General features: G+C 36.5%; 1 protein-coding gene across 12 annotated transcripts in view; it reads right to left on the minus strand.

Annotated features, from left to right (window-relative positions):
- The window catches only part of TFEC (transcription factor EC), a 220,753-nt gene that overhangs the window by 145,219 nt on the left and 57,670 nt on the right, over nt 1-17,864 (minus strand). For all 12 annotated transcript variants that reach the window (XM_038557444.1, XM_038557451.1, XM_038557450.1 and 9 more), the window contains one exon: nt 14,585-14,681. The gene's annotated coding sequence lies outside the window, so the exon portion shown is untranslated. The remainder of the gene's footprint in view (nt 1-14,584; nt 14,682-17,864) is intronic.

Consider the following 17,864-nt stretch of genomic DNA (forward strand, 5'->3'; position numbering starts at 1 on the left):
AAATCAATTTTGACTAACGAAATAAACATTAGAGACCATCCTAAGATGCAGAAACAAAAATGTGATTGAAATAGAGAGGACAAAAATAGGAAATAAGTAATTAAGTGAACAACTAAGAGATTCATAAAGACAAAAAAAGGAGAGGGGAATGAAATGATCAAATAATTAATAAATGAAGTTTCCTAGATTAATTTCCGGATTTGGAAATTAATTTCCAGATTGAGAAGGTCATCAAGTAACTAGCCTAAGGAATGACAAAAATCACACTATCAAGAAATTTTAGTGAAAAAGGAACGTAAGATCAGAACTTGAGGTGGAATTGATACTAGTAACCTGGGAAGCTAGAACACAATGGAGATAAGCCTTCAAAATTTGAGGGAAAATGACTTTTGGTTTAGAATTCTTTACCAGCTTAATTATTAGGTAGATGTGAGGGTGGGGAAAAAAATCTCACAAATATGAGAAATCTTGAAATTTCATTTCCCTTGCATATTCATTTGATCCACTACTGAATAATGTATGTCAATTGTGACTATAAACAAAAACAGAAAGGAAATGGAAATCAAAAAACTAAAAACTGGGACTCCAACAGAGGAGAAGACCAAGGACACCCAAAGGATCACTATGTCCTGGGTCTACACAGCAACTAGTCCAGAATGGAGCAAGAGAACAGAGAACTCCTGAAAGGAGAATTCTTGAGACAGAGGGGAAGGAGGAGTGTTTCTGTGTAGAGAAGTAGTAATATTAGGAGTTTGGAACAGTTCAGATGGAAAGTTTTATCTGTTTTAAATATTGCTATCAGATTTTTTATGTTAGGTTCCTGGCTTATTGTTCTTTGTTTTAATATCAACTTTTTTGAGAGGTTTTATTTTAGATGGAGCTCTTGAAAATGGTTCATCTCTGGTTTTTTAATCCAATGTAATAATCTCTGCTTTTAGTAGGTGAGAGTAATCTTCCCAATCAATAATGTTGAGGCACAAATGTTTAAAAAAATTTTAATCAATTACTCTCAATTCTTGTATTTACTGCAGATCAATAACAAGTAATTCATGCATGAGCGCCATTCTGATGACCATACTTTGAGTAGTACTGGCCTACAGTTTTAGTTTAGCTTTGATTTATAAAAATAAAAATTAGAGGGGTGCCTGGGTGGCATAGTTGGTTGAGCAACAGACTCTTGGTTTCAGCTCAGGTCTCGATCTTAGGGTCGTGAGATGAAACTCCACATCAGGCTCTATGCTTAGCACAAAGTCCACTTGAGACTCTCTCTCCTTCTCCCTTCCCTTCCTCCCCGTTGCTCACTCCTTTTCTCTCTTTCTGTCTTTAAAATAAATTAAAAAATAATAAAATTAGTTGTTTCATACAGCCAATAAATAGATCTATTGACATTTATTATTTCTTGTTCATTGTTTCATGTAATGGCACCAGTTTTACTCTTGATGAATAAGTTTTTTAAAAATAATTGTATTTCTAAAAATAGATTTATTTTTTACCCTGACCTTAGAGTAATAGTTTAGCTAGGTATAAAATTTTAGGTTGTAATTATTTCCCTTCACTACTCCATTATCTGCGGGCCTCTGTTGTTGTTGATGAGAACACTTCAATTATCTAATTCTCACCCCTTTTAAGATAATCATTCTTTTCTCTCTACTAGCAAATTAACAAATATTTCTGCTTCATATATGATGTTCTGTTTGATATGAATTTAACTTGGTTTATCTCCCTAGATATAGGGAGTATAACTTCACACTAGTATGCTCACAAATTCAGTTTTATTGACTGTTTTGAATTTTACTTCAGAGCACATTTAGTTTGTGCTTTAGAGAAGCTATACATCCTTTGGCTTACTTCTTTTTTTAGTAGTTCATCTATTGGTCTTTGGGGGTTAGGTGGTTGCTGGCTTTGGTTTTAAATTTAGAAAAGCCTTATAGGGATCCCTGGGTGTCTCAGTGGCTTAGCACCTTCCTTTGACCCAGGGCATGATCCTGGAGTCCTGGGATCAAGTCCCGCGTTGGCCTCCCGGCATGGACCCTGCTTCTCCCTCCTCCTGTGTCTCTGCCTCTCTCTCTCTCTCTCTATCAAAAATAAATAAATAAATAAATAAATAAATAAATAAATAAATAAATAAATCTATCTTTAAAAAAAAAGAAAAGCCTTATAAACTCAAAGACTATACAAATATTCAGATTGGTAAAACACACACACACACACACACACACACACACACACAAGTAACTTGACAAAGTGTTATTTAAAGGCAAGTAGTTAAGAGTAATACAGCAGCAGTGTGTGAGTGTGACTGGGCCAAAGAGGGCAACATAGATAAGCTGTACACTAATAGGATGTATAATGTAGAGGAAGAATTGTTACTGAGAGATACAAGGGAAACACCTATTTGTATTTTCTTTCTCATATATTGATTTACATTGGCACAACATATTTCAATAAGCATACAGAGAATATTCAATATCACCTGTGTATTAAGAGTTATATAATTAATTTCTAATACTCACCAACAAAGTGGTAAAAGAACAAGATATAGAACACTAATCTTTTTATATGGTGTTTCTCTTGTTACCTTTCTGGTTCATAATATTCTTACATTTTAATACTTTCTAAAGCTATTTCTCAGCCAAATTGGGAAGAAGCAGAGGCTACTGCAATTCCCCCAGATGTCTTTTCCTGATGCACTTTTTCCTCTTTGATGGTGGTTCCCTGCTACCTTCAACACCAAGTACTCTCATTGCCCTCACATTATAATGTTAATGATTCAATATATTTGTCTGAATTCATATCTATATTATCATACTTCTGCCACCAGAAATGCAAGAACACACACACACACACACACACACACACATTTGTTTGGCAAACTCCTTTCTGCTCATTTACAAATCTGAGTTTAAAAGATATGTAAATTTCCAGGTAACTGTTCTGAGCTTTTATCAAACTTTTACAAGACAGAAGCAAATAGAAGGATTATAAAGAACTTTGCTATGAAAAGTGTGTATAGTCTAGTCTATATGTTAATTTACAGAAAACTCCCTCCCCTAATTTAGAAGACAGGAATGGAAAATCATGCAGAAGGAAAAAGACATTTGAATCCCAGAATGCAATCATAAATTTCTGTTATCAGTCTAATATTCTATATGTTAGGATCTTTGTTGTCCATCTCATATTTCATACAATAAAAATTTTCCCCAAAGCACTTGAAACTGTCAGGATTGGTTGGGCAACCTTATCTAGTCTCACACAGCTCTCAGAAGAATCAAGTGTCTGTCACTTCACAATTCTTCATAATCATAAAACAATCACCAAGTCTTCTCTAAGTCTTCATTTCTTCATGCAGAGTTTTCTCAGTTCCTCATAAAGCACAGATTATAATTAGATATCTTCTGAAATATCACCCTCCATAAGAATTATTGAAGTGCCAGAAACAGAATATAATACCCCAGACATAAAATGACCAGTCTAATTGTGGTGGAAATGTACCTCTTTCTCATTCTGTGTACCATGTCTATTAGTCTAACTGCTATTAGTATTTTGTTATTACTCTCTCTCCCTCTTTCCTCTCTTTTTCTTGCCCCCCCCCCTTTTTCTCTCCTCTGCAACATCACATGGTTGATTTATACTGAGTTCTACTTAGAAAAGATCAAAGACTTGAGATTTAAAAATAATAGCAACCTGGATTGAAGTTTGGACTCTACCACTTACTAGCTTAGGTTAATCTGTCTTTAAATTTCTTTCTTTCTTTCTTTTCTTTTTTTCACATCCAGAATAGAAGTTTCTTGAAGGCAGGGATTTCTTCGTGTTTTGTTCATTGTTACATCCCACTACTTAAAATAGCTATTAGCAGAGGCAGGCACATAATAAATATTAGTTGCATAAATCAGTGAATATTTATAAAATGAGAATGGTAACTGAGGTTTGTTGTGAATATCAAATGAAGTAACATATGCAATTTATCATTTTCATAGAGTGATAACTATGACTCCATTTAGGCCATATTTCCAACCAATTAATAGCTCCACCTATAAACCACAGACACATCAGGTTAAACTTTTGTAGAACTGTTCATTGAGAGCTAACCTCCAGTTCTGCTGTTTTTCCTTATTTCTCAAAGATGTCGTTTCATTTTCTTTCCTTCTGGCAAGACTTTGCCTAAATTAATATTTCCCAAAATACAGTATAAACACTAATTTAACTATATGACATGATTATATGGTTGAATTTTCCTTTTACATTAATAGAATTTATATTAATGTGCATTAATTAAAAAATTATACCCAGGAAATTAAGAGCCACAATCTCATTTATGGTATGGCTTATGCGCAGCATATTTTTTTTAAAGATTGATTTATTTATTCATGAGAGACACAGACTGAGAGAGAGAGAGGGACATAGGCAGAGGGAGAAGCAGGCTCCTCAGAGGGAGGCCGATGCGGGACTCGATCCCCGATCCCGGGATCATGACCTGAGCCGAAAGCAGGCACCCAACCACTGAGCCACCCAAGCATCCCGCAGCATATTTTTAAAATAAGTTTATTTATAAGTAGGCTTATTTATTAAATATGCAATATAGACGATAAACAGATACGGTCATGCTTTTATACCATCTGAAATTGGGTCAATATGCCTCAATAAGTCATCTGCATCCTTATATAAATAATTAATAAATATCTTGGACAGGATAAAAGGAAAAACAAGGCACAAAGATGAGCCAGGATGGACTTCCTTCTGGGGTAATATGAACCCATTAATCAAGACTGGCCTGCTAATCAGTTATAATTAATTAATGATATTGTCATCCAGAGCATAGATCTTTACTGTGGTCACAGAGATAACATGAAAATATATATCTAGGGACGCCTGGGTGGCTCAGTCCATGAAGTATCCACCTTCAGCTCAGGTCATGACCTTGGAGTCCTGGGATTGAGCCCTGCATTGGGCTCCTTGCCCAGCGGGGAGTCTGCTTTTCCCTCTATGTGTGTGCACTTGCTCGCTCTCTCTCTCTCTCTCTCTCTCTGTCTCCCAAATAAATGAATAAAATCTTTAAAAAAGCAAATACATATCTAGACTAAATTCTTCATTTACCAGCCTAGTAAATTTACATCTTATTACAAAAACAAGTGTAACCATATTGTTTTATATTATCTTTACTAATTGCAGACAAAATATTGCCTCATAGAAAGGGTCTTCAAAAATAAAAAGGGAAAAAAGGAAAGATTTGAATTAACAATGTTTACTTTTTTTATATTTAAGCATATTTTTCTAGAGAACATGAGGGTGCTTAAAAAACTGTTTCCTTAAATATCTTGCTTCCTCTACCTTTTGTATCATTTCATTACCCATAGTCTGCTAAGCAATGGTAAAAATTAAGAGGAGCCTCTGATCTAGAAAGACCCACTGCAAATGATGATTTACAGTATTTACTACCCTTGAGATGCTAACACATATTGAATGTAAAGTGGCTTCCGAATTTCTTTACATAGAAATAAATGGTAGATTCCAGGTACTTAATTATTGTTTGTAATCATATCAGGTTATTATATTCCAGTTTATGCTCCAAAGTAGAGAGTGTTTGATTGAAAGATGGGAATGATTGCCTTTTTTTTTTTTTTTTTTTTGAAAGTAGTGCTGTTCCCTCTAGATCTAGGTGGTGTTCTATCTCGACATGCACACCAGGTGGTGAGACGTTGTTTTTAAAAGTTAGTGCCTACAGTTGACCTATGGGTCCAAAAACTGTACATAATCAAAATTCCTCATGGAAATCCCTTCCATCGACCATAAGCTGTATTTTGTACACAACATTGTTTAAAAATACCATCTCTCAATGTTTTCTTAAGGATTTGAACAAATGCTGCTCTTTGGTTGTGCTCCAGATGAAGCACATGGCCATTTAGGTAGGTACATGCTGAATAAATATACAAATGCAAGAAAGATCAAAGCTCTATATTCAGGAGCTAATCAGAATATAGCAATTTTAAGTACAGCTTTTGAAAAACTGAATGTGCTTAAGGGTCAAAATGTAACAAGTTAATATTTATTGCCTGATAAAGGACATTTTCAAGTAAAAGTGGCCTTTTTTTCCTCTGAGTTCATGGCAGGAGAGAACACAGTCGGTACTACTGGCAGTTTGGTGCCCCTGCCTTGGGTCATGAGAAGGCACCGGCAGTTTTACTCTCCGTCGTTTTTGCACCATCAGTACGAACATCAAAACTGTGAAAATAGCAAATAACATCTAACTATTAATCACAAAATAATTTTGATATTGTAGGCCTCCTGAAAGGGTCTTGGAGATGCCCTGGGGGTTGTGGAATAGTCTGAGAACTCTAACATTTAGTCAACGCTTAAACAAACTATGGAATATTAATAGCCAAAAAAAGGTGAGAATTCTTTTCTCAAAATGGCAAAATATCTCCAAATTTTATCGAGAATATTTATATAATGAATATTTACATAGAAATGTAATCGATCTAATATATCCCAATTTTAAATCACTTTTATTTTTGTCTTTTATCTCACTCCTTATTTGTCCTTTTTCCAGGACAATGCCAATTTTATAGCTTTGCCGAGTTACTTTTTAAATTTTTCCTCAAAATAGCTTTCTCCTAATTGGGTGACTAAGTCATTAATACAGTACTTTAAAGAGAAATAAATTTATGCAATACCAGCTATCATAAACTTTAAAGACTTGCAGTCCTTTTAAGTTTTTGTTGATTTTAAAAACTTATACAATGATGATTTATATAGTGATTAATAGTGATTTAATTTTCGTTTACATCACAATGCCTTATTTTTAAATTCCTGGTAACAAAAAATGCAAACAGGTCTTATTTAGAAAGCAGAAAAGCAAATCTTTCCTTTACTAGAAAAGTTTTTGCTAAAAAATGTTTTCTGGGAAATGTAACATACTTTAATTAAAGACTTTCATGCCACTCTTTTTGATGTCTCTCAAATTCATCCTTTTCTTTCCTGCCTGAACTGTACTTTGAAAAAATTGAGAGAAAATTTTAGATTTCTCTCTTTTTTAAGATTTTACTCATTTATTTGAGAGAGAGTGTGTGTGAGTGACAGAGAGAGCACAGAGGGAAATGGAGAGGGAGACACAGCCTCCCCACCGAGCAGGGAGCCCGACCTGAGGCTCGATCTCAGGACCCTGAGATTGCTTCCCAAGCTGAAGGCAGATGCTTAACCGACTGAGCCACCCAGGTGCCCCTGGATTTTCATCTCTTTATTTCTCATTTTCTTGTGTTACTTGCCAGGGCTTTACCTAGGCTACTGTATGTAGTAAGTGCTAACTAAAACCTTATGGACAGCAGTTTATTAGATGCCTAAGACACCTTTAAGATTTAAAAACAATGTTTGGGAAGTAGAATATCATTGGATTCATAGTACATATAAAAGAGAATAGGTCTTGAAAGCTAATAATGCAAAAAACAACCAAAAAAAGAAAAAAATAGATCGACACAAGCTCCTAATGTGTAGCTCCCTTTTCTGTCCTAATTGACAGAAAAAGCCTACAAATCAAGCCAAAATCGAGCAGGTCAGAAGAACCAGAGGAAAAGCATAAGCTGAGAATAACTACCATCCTAGATCTTTGTAGAAAATTCTACACGCTAAGGATGTCAACATGAATGTGTCTAGTTTATGAAAAAGAACATCTAAGAACAAAGGCTGCATACATTAAAAAAGAGAAATAAAATTACTATAAAAGACTGAGTCCGGTAAATGATCTATGTAAGTTAAGAAACTTCGATGAAATAGTTGAAAACCTATCAGCTAGAACGACAGTTTTATTCTTTATCATATGTAAAGCAGAGTCTATGCTTGACTTCGGTTCTATGCTGAAATGAAAAAGAAAATAAGATAAAAAAGGAGGAGGGAAGGAAAAACCCGCTGCCTCTAAATCAATTAATTGAACACAAATTGAATCACCTCTTACAAGTTAATCAGAAACATGGCCATGTGCAGAAATGGCCTGTCTTCCATCTCAACTCAAGTTCAAACTGTTCCCTGTAGGTCTGACATTATTTTCACACATTTGACAATTAATCTTACACATCAAGAGGAAATGTGATTATTTGTGAATCCCTATTTGGGAAGAAAAAATATTATGAGAAAACTTGGAGATCAGTAAGATTGTGAGCATCACCATATAAAAAACTAGTCGGTCCTTTTTTTTTTGTCTCTTATTTTTGATATCTCCATTAAATAGATGGACATAAATATTTTCTTTATCTGTACATGTCTTTCAAACGTGGTCACGTTGGTGGAAAACAAAAGGAATGTCGTAGCCTCATGGTGGGGTGGCACAAATGCACCAACCCGTACTTGAAGTATTAAACAATATTATAATACTGGTCTTTGAAACCAAAATAAATGTCTTATTTATTAAGCGTCGGGAAAACCTCTTCAGCTTCTGTTCAAATACGTTACACATTTGAATAATGCCAGTCTCTGTAGGATTGATATTGGACTATGAATATTTGACCTAGAATGTCATTAACAACTTATACATTTTAAAATCACGTTTTGAAATGCGGCAAAACTAAGATTGTAGTGAATTTAATTTCAAAGTCATGCTAGCCCTCCTTTTATGCTGTATGTGGTAATCCTTGATTTTTTGCACTGATGCTAAATGTTAATGAACAGAGCCACCGTGTACCATTTCACCTGGAGCAATGAAAACATTAAAATCTCTTTAGAAGCCTGAATAAAACTTTATTTTATAAATATAATCCATGTTAAAGCTCCACCGTCTCGCTGTACTTTTGAAATAAGGGCACATGGAAAATATGGAAGCGTTTCCTTTGAGATGGCTAACTAAAGCTACAAAATGAGCACTGCACGGCATTTCCAAGGAACACGGTTCAAAAGTTGTACGATTACTACTAAGGTTGTTTTATTCTCTACCACATTTGGAACAGGAAGTCTGTGTTGTTCTTGAAGAATTCTGAAAAGCAATGTCACAGTCTGATGACCTCTTCTCCTCATTAAAACGTTCCCAAAGACAGCGCTCTGCATGATGTTTTGTAGCTTCAGCAGCCATGAACTAATTTGTACCTCTTATTTTGATCATGCACTGGTGAAAGCACCAAACAATATTTTTCTTTAAACACAGAGAGGTCTTTCAACAGCTCAGCATGCACTTCTACCCTCTTTTTAATCTTGGAGCACCTATTTATTTGCTCTTTTCACCACTAAATCTTCTTTGCTCCTTTCTGCCCCCTGCAAAGCGGCTAGTTAAAAATCTTCAGTGTTTTTTCTTCATAGGCTTAAACCATTAAAAGGGTATTACCATAAAAACAGAGATGAGGGCTTATAGATATAGCACGGGGGGGGGGGGGGGGGGGGGGGGGGGGCGGAATTTGCATTTCTAATTTTTAATCCAATTAAACTAAAATAATATTTATTTAGTTACTGCCTTTCTATAATGTGCACGATCACTAAAACTAACATGAAAAAAATGGCTTTAGAAAATTAGTTTTTAGGGTTCTCTGCAAAGGCTGATTGGTTCCTCACAGTAAATAAAGGAAGGCTTTACCTAAAGCTCATTAGTATGTATGTGACTTGTTTATTTTGCATACCCGTACACTTTCTTTGGTTCGGTTACAGCAGTCTTTTCTATATGTTTCTCCATATATTCCTGTATCTTGCAATTACCGTATGCATCGCAGGGAGCTGTGGTTAAGCCATGCATTTAATTTACTCAGGAAAAAAAAGCGGGGATGGAGAGACCCAAATTAAATGATGTTGTTAAAGGACGCAAATTTAGCAGCAGCAGTATTTTTGAGCTTTATTAATGAAAACAAGTCCAAATAACTTAATAATTCAAATTATTGTCTTAAAAAGTATATTAATTTGAGTAACATAAAACTCAAATATGCAAAACTGCTAACAACTGAATAAATTATAGCAGAGTTCATCAAGCCAGCGGTTTGGCTGTAAATAGAGCATGCTGCTAGGATTACAGATCTAGTGGAGGCAAAATCTACAATTATATACTGATAAATGGATTCTTTTTTCATCATGAAAGATTTATTCCTTCAAATGTAATTACTGAACACATTGGATTTCTCTTAAACATATCAAAGATAATAATGTAAACCTTTCACTATTAATGAATCATAGCATATTTCCAAACTCAATAGACGTTTGAATATTAATATTAAGTTATTTAAAATGTTGACTCATTGACGTTCAGGTTTTCAAATATCAATTTATTCTTGAGTACTGTTTTACATAAATATGCGATTCATCCGAATAGTTTTTCAAATTGTTTATAAAACTAAACATTTGTATGAAAATAAATGAAATACTAAAAAAAAGTATTGTTTCCAATGATATGGTCAACATTTAATTTTAGTGACATTTAAAAAATAATTTTGTTCAACTAAAATTAATCGGATCAATGTTATCAGAATAATTTTTGTGAGTTTTTAAGTCACCACACCTAATTAATTGATCCCTCTCTCTATTCCAGATTGCTTCCTAATGAATATTTTTCATTGCGGTATCCATGCCAGTGGCAAACTGGAATGTGTATGTTGTTAATTCCAGGCACTATTTCTCCAAATTTAATCAATTTTGCTGTTTAGAATTATTTTATACATTTGTCTTTGGCTAACTTAATCTTAAAACTTACATGTCCTGTTGTGTCTCTGCTGTGTCGTAAGCATTTTTTTCATAAATATGTAATTCATAGTGACCAGCAATTGTCATGAACTGTCTTGATGATCTTCTCCCTCCAAGATAAAAGACTCACCAAGGTGTTTTGTCTTTTAAAATAATTTTTAAGAGATCTTCTGAGATATTCAATGTATAGTTGTATTTATGTTTCTGGGTTTCTGGGTTTAAGAGGTTCAGTTTGAGACTTTGGGAATGCCTACCCACAGGCTTCACAATCCTCAGGGGAAATAAACACACACAGCACCAGCTCTTGGGGTGGGGTGGGGGGCTTTCCCTAGCTTGGTCAAGGGACGCTTTTAAGCTTTGTGTAATAAAGCCAGAGACCTGAATATCCACATAGGTCATGTCACAGACCCTCTGGTGAGTTTGAGCCTTTATTTGTTTGACTCTTAACTTTCTCACCTTTAAATTGAGCTTAGTAATATTTTTCTGCAGGGTTACTAAGCTGATTAGAAATGATGTATGTAAAGGATATGGTAACTGTAGATGCTAACCGGTAGGTGCTAGCTGTTGACATTTGGGCTGGGTTCCCCCAAACATTAAGAAATGTACTCGAATTGCATCAACAGTGGGATCTACTAGGAGGATGTCAGAATGAATGGCAAGAAACTTGGATTCTTTCCTCAGGTCACAAGTCTCCCACCTTCCTGAGCATCATTGAACAAACTCTGAACTAAATAACTAGGACATTTTTATGAGCAGTCGGTTTAGATGATAGTTGTGAAAACCCTCTCACAAGTGTCAAACAGTATAAAAAGCGAACATAATACTATACAAATAGGGTTTTAGATTTTCAGGCTAGAAACAAACAAACATTTGTTTAACCCCTCACCTTACTTGTGAAAGAAGAGATTCAGACAGGTTTTCCCATGATTACATCACTAGCCAAATACAATATCCATTTGTTCTATGTAAATCTACCTCTCCAAGGTTGATAGTGAGATATATCTCCCTCTACGTGCTGGATGTATTGAATTAAAATCCAACAAGTCAAGCAAGATGGGCCATTATATGTAGAATGAGTTCAAAACAGCACAGTTAAAATCAGATTTAAAACATATATGACATTTTATTTTCAGAGAAAATATACTGATTTTCGTACGGGAGGGAAATACCATGTGATTTTTTTTTTTAAAGCATAACGTTTTCTGAAAGTTAGGATCCCACCTGGGCGCAGTTTCGTGTTCCATTCTGAGTTTTGTCCACTAGATGTCTCCAGTACGTCATAGAGAAGCTCTGATCTCAGATGGGGCCTTGTTAGAATCTGCATCTACTGTTTCTTTTTGAAGTGAGTTCCTGAGATACCTCGTCAAATGATTTTTATTCCTGCATTCATTTCATCCTCAAAATTAACAAGCTACTAATCTACAGAGAAATGTAATCATTTAAAGTTTTTTTTTTTTGTCTGAGACAGAGTATAACTTTGCCAATTTAAGAAGCAATTAAAGAACATGTATATCTTCCTTCTGAAATGCGTTTAAGAAATCAAAGACCTGAAACAAGTTCAAAATCCTCAGAGAAAAAGTTCAGAGCCTTGAAAAGGAGGATTCTTAACACAACTTTTAATTGTATTGCTTTCAAAGAGTGAATAGCATTTACAACAAAATAGTTCAGGAAACTTTGGTAGCAGCAGGAGCCTTGTTTAATTTGGACTTTAATAAATTAAAGAAAAAAAGCAAAAGCCTGAACAGTCACCCAAAGCGTCCCCTCCTAACTCACACAAAAACCTCCGTAACAAAGGCTACGAGACTGAAATACAATAATAATTGCAACGTGGGGATGTTCAATTAGAACTAGGCTTGCAAAAAATGCTCTTTTTACCCCCCCAAAAGCCCAGTGAGCCCATATTACAGGAGGCTTCTGCCTCTGACTGAAACATAACACCCTCTGGGGCTGCTGTGGCAGATTGCTGCACTGGAGGGCCGAGAATCTACTCTTCTAAAGCAATTCAATAAGGATTCCTACAAGGTGTCTCAAAATGGAAGCACTCAGGCAGCGTGTTCCTGCCTCGCAGGGCAAGAGGTAAAAAGTTCAGCCTGTGAAGTGGAGCAGTTTCTGCCCCGGAGCAAGAGAGAAAAAAAGTACAAGAGCGTTCTGATGAATTATCTCTTACTCAGAGCTAACACGGGCTTCCCAGGAACAATGGCCAAGTATAACCAGAGTTGACAGCCTCCATTCTCTGCCCAGCACTCCATCCTGCACAGTGTCGGAACAATGGGCCCTTCTCACCGCTTCCCAGCCCGTCCCCAGCCTTTCAACAAACCTTCATTCAAGAGCCACTTCTTGATCGTGCTTTCTTTGATTAAAGCTCACCTCTCATCCCTTTAGTATTTTATTGTTATTATTTATGGAGTACGCTGAGAATGGAGGTAACGTCCAAAAAAAAGTCAAAACCATGGAGCCCTGAATGCATTTCATTAATGATCAAGGGTAGGAAAGTCAACCGAATCATAAGAAAACAATTTAGGGATAAACTATGGGATCCTGGGAAGAACTACCATGGTAGTTACACCGCACATCATATTTGTGCCTTGCAAAAACAGGTTTATAGAGGAGTGGGAGCTTGAACTAAATCGAAAGAATTCAAGGAACAAAGAAGGGAGGAAAAGGAGAGACCAGAGGAGAAATCACCAAGTGAGAGAACATAGATACAAAAATGACCATCACAGAGGCAGAAAACAGAGAAGCGAGCTGGACTGGGCACCCAGAGACACTTGAACAGAAACAGACATATGTCCAATGGGCTGGACCGTAGAGGTTCCGGTTTAAAAAGCAAAAGGGAGCCATTATAGTGTCTTATGCTAGTGTCTTACGTTCTAGAAATACAGTCAGCAAATTAGATTGCTAAGACAGGGGTGGGAAAGTTTACCAAGGGACGTGAAGCACTGTCGGGAAACACATTAAAACAATCTGGGCTTTTGGTCATAAGGGCCAAGACCAAGGGATGGGTTGTTGAATATAGAAAAAAAGGCAAATCTGAGAAAGAAAGCTTGAGGGAAAAAAAGAGATCTATTAAATAAAAGTATGACGTAGACAGGAAGAAAACCTACTCTTGGTTTAAATCCTACAATTTAACGTTCTTCACCAAAGAGTTGAGCCGATTTAATCTGTATTTTCTGTTTAGCGTTGCAGAGAATGAGCAACACATTCAGTATATGTGCCCTAGGTCAGTAACTTCATCCCATAAGGAGACATTTTATGTCCCAAAACACTATCATCTCAGCATCTTTGAGAAAGGCTAGAATGAGGAGTATATCCCCCCGAAATGACCTGAATTTCTGTAGAAGATATCTTTTATAAAATTTCAAGGTATTATATCATTTAGAAGAATAATAACTAAAGAATATATACACAATATAAATGAAGCAATGACACGTTGGCAGTGTACTACGGTGGCATACAACTACTATTTTATTTTAGTCAATTAGTCAATTAGTATTTGAAATGTTTTGCCTAAAAGGATAGGGTAATCCACACACCCAGGCTTGGAGGCAAAATGATATGCCAGGTGAAAGCCATTCTTCAATTTCTCTCTTGCCATTTCTGACCTTCACCAGACTCTCCACACTCTGGAGGCCACAGCGGTACAGTCTTTTCATCTTTCAACACATGCTTATGGGGCAGCCCTAACACGCTAGCACCATGCTATCCACGAGAGAATGTTGAACATGACACAATCTGTGCCCTCAGAGTATTTGAATCTAGTGTCCTTTCTGGGCTGTCATCAAATTTCCCCCACAACCCAGATATCAGCCACTTATTTATAAAACAATTATTCTTAATAAAGTACCAAGCCCTGTAGGACACTTGGAAAAACAAGCAAGCAAACAAGCACCTCTCTTACATGGTCAATCCACTGTGGAAATTTATAATAAATAAAGTGTAACAATACCTTAGGAGAAGGATTTATATTAAATGCTGATTAAGGAAGTGCTGTAGGAGTTGTTCAGGAGTTTACCGGAAGGATATGTCGGTTAGGCAGGATGTGGCTAGAAAAAATAAAAATTAACAGGCTAATTGCTATTTCCAAACTTAAATTCCTTGAGTAGTTTTCAATATCTAGAGCCATGAAAGGGAGCTGGAGCAGTTCAAACCATTATAATTTCATCCTTATGTTAATGTAATGAATAAAAAACTTTCATGGGGATCCCTCCATATTTTAATAAGTTTTAGGAGCTAAGTAAAAAAAAAAAAAAAAAAAGTTTCTGTAACAACATTCCCCTGCAACAAGCTATTGAGCTCCTCAAGTTATGACCAATCTCTTTAATGATCATCTAAATGAACAAGTTCACTAGCCTAAAAACACGTTCAGTACAACTGGACAAAAGATACAAGAGACAAAGAGAGTCTCTGTGTATATATACATGTGTATTTAGAGTGTTTTGCTTTATTGATTTTGCTTTATTTTTTTAAGATTATTTATTTATGAGAGAGAGCACAGAGCTAGTGAGAGAGAACCCGAATGGGGGGTGGGTGGGTGCAGAGGGAGAGGGAGAAGCAGGCCCCTGGCTGAGCAAGGAGCTTGACGTAGGACTCTGTCCCAGGGTCCTGGGATCATGACCTGAGCCAAAGGCAGACGTTTAACCTGACTGAGCCACCCAGGTACCACCCCTTGCTTTGTTTTTCTTTCAGTCAGATCCCTCAGAGAAGTATTAGCATCCAAGGACTACACAAGCACCAGGGAAATCAAACACGGTTGGGTTGATTACTTGTCACAACCAGGGAGACCATATCCCATGAGGAACTACAGAGCACCTCGGTTCAAGGGTGCTGCAGGGAGCTGGTTATAGGAGCTGGGATTGTATTAGGTGATTTTTAGGGAGGATACGAAGAACCATCCCAGCACCAGGTAGGATGTTATCAGAAAGCGTAAGTAATCCAGTGGTAGGATACCAATTTTCTAGGCATCAGGAAAAACACAGTGAGTCTAAAGCTATAATTGGTAAACAGGCAGCAGTCACTCCTGCCAGCCAGGAGAGGAAGGTGCTCGCTCATTTTCGTGATTTTGTGCTGGGTTTTGTCCTTGTCTTTCTATTGTGATCAGAGGGTTTAGGGAAAGCAGAACACCATGCCAGCGACCAGCTGACCAACGTCAGAGTTGCTCTTTCTCTTTCTCAAGTACAATCTTCTGCAATGAAGACTGTCCATACTGCAAGAAAAATGTAAATCTTCAGAAAGAATTCTTCACAACCCATTATCAATGAGAATCTGCTATGAATTCTGTTGGTCTCTGGGAATGTTTGCTTTAGCAGTAAACTGGGAAAGCTGGAAACAAAAGGTAAGGATCATATTGGAAGTGGTGGATTTCTAAGAATACTGGTAAGACTAGAAGTAGTGATACCTTTTAGGGAACCCCCTCCCCATTTTTCTGATTGTGCTTCCACACTTTGCTGGGCCCTATCAGCTACAATTACACTACCTGACCCTGTGCCACAATGAAGTGGACAGGAGTGGACACTTGATCCCAGCTGGACCAATCAGATCTCCCCACCCAGAAACTTGGAACTGGGATTTTGGAGAAGCCAAATAAATGCTGCGTGCAGCTTGAATGGTCTTAGGTTAACCCAGGAGCTCTGTAGATGCTATTTTTTCATGTGGCTTAGGATTGCAGGAGGCCCGGCAATGGAGAGAGGATGAGTCAGAACTACAGAGAGAAGCAGAGATGCAAACAGAAGGAGGGTCCTCACAATTTTCTCTTCCTGAGGTCCAGCTCCATTCCTACCCTCAAGTTCCCTGTCTCTTTATAATACATTTTCTATTTTCATTAAAATCAGCTCAAACATATATCTATAATTTAGATAAATAAAGCCCCTCTTAACTAAGAATAACAGATAATTTAATGCCAAGTATAAGGGCAGCACAGACCACTGACTGTCACCCAGTATTTGTTCTTTTCTCTTTTTTTTTTTTTTCTTTTATAAAATCTCCCCTGGATTTTAGCTGGGTCCATGGCTATGAAGTGAAAGACTAAATTCCCCAGGTTCCTTTGCAGCTAGCTGTAGAGATATGACTGAGTTCAGCCTCATGGGAGATGAGTGGATGTGATGCATGTAACTTTATGGCTATCTCTTTTAGATAAGCACCTGCCCTGAACTAGCTTCTTTTCTCACATGGTGACCACTGCAACAACTGCCTTGGACGAGAAACAGAAATAAATTTCTGATGACCAAGCCAACCCACCAACCAAGGTACTTCGTTGACCTTTAGGAGAAAACCAGTCTCCACCAATGGATAGAGAGGTTGCCATAACAGACCTCCAGAGAAAACTCTGAGCTAGCTGAGCAGAGGATATATGAGGTAGTAATTCTCATTTCCCAATGAAAAGCTGACTGTCCATGTAATGTGACACTGAAGTAGTTGGTTAAATTCCCACATGCAGTCTCTGAATTCAAATGACATTCTCACCAAAGGTGACAATGTTTTAGGAGAATCCTTTTCTGAGTGTGAGAATTTCAAAACCTGAAGGCTCCTCTTTATGATAATCAATGAAGAACAACATGAAAGAGAAAAAAATATCAGTCTAGAGTTGCCCAGCTGGAAGCAGACACAGAAAACATGTTTAATGAACTGAAATTGCTGAAGTCTAAATCAAGAAATGAATCGATGTCTTGCCAAATTGAAACGTGTACATCACCCCTTGCTGTGTACGTTCTTGATGCTTCTGTTAGGGAACTGTGCGATCTTGACCATTGAAATGAGATCTGGGAGTAGTCAGAGAAGTGGGGAAACCCACCTTCCACATTCTTCCAACATATTATCTCTGTCTCTACCCTTCCTACAAACATATCACAAATGTTATGATGTCCTTATGTTAATGTAATGAATAAAATTATTCATTTTACTTCATTCACTTCCTCTCTCTCTTTCTGTGTCTGTCTTGAATAAATAAATAAAATCTTAATAAATAAATAAATAAATAAATAAATAAATAAATAAATAAATAAATAAATTTGGGTCTGCTAAAGGCATGAAGAAAAAGTTATGAGGCTTTAGCAAATGTAATCATGTTAAATGAAATTGGCAAGCAATCTACCAAAATTTATAGGACTGTGTGATGATGATGTGATGTCAGGTTGGCTAAGCTATGGTGTTCAGTCATTTGTTCAAACATCAGTCTAGATGTCTCTATGAGGGTACATTTTATTATTTTTTTTATTTTTTATGATAGTCAC

The sequence above is a fragment of the Canis lupus genome, chromosome 14 (genome assembly GCF_011100685.1).
Source record: "Canis lupus familiaris isolate Mischka breed German Shepherd chromosome 14, alternate assembly UU_Cfam_GSD_1.0, whole genome shotgun sequence".
In the NCBI taxonomy this organism is placed as follows: domain Eukaryota; kingdom Metazoa; phylum Chordata; class Mammalia; order Carnivora; family Canidae; genus Canis; species Canis lupus.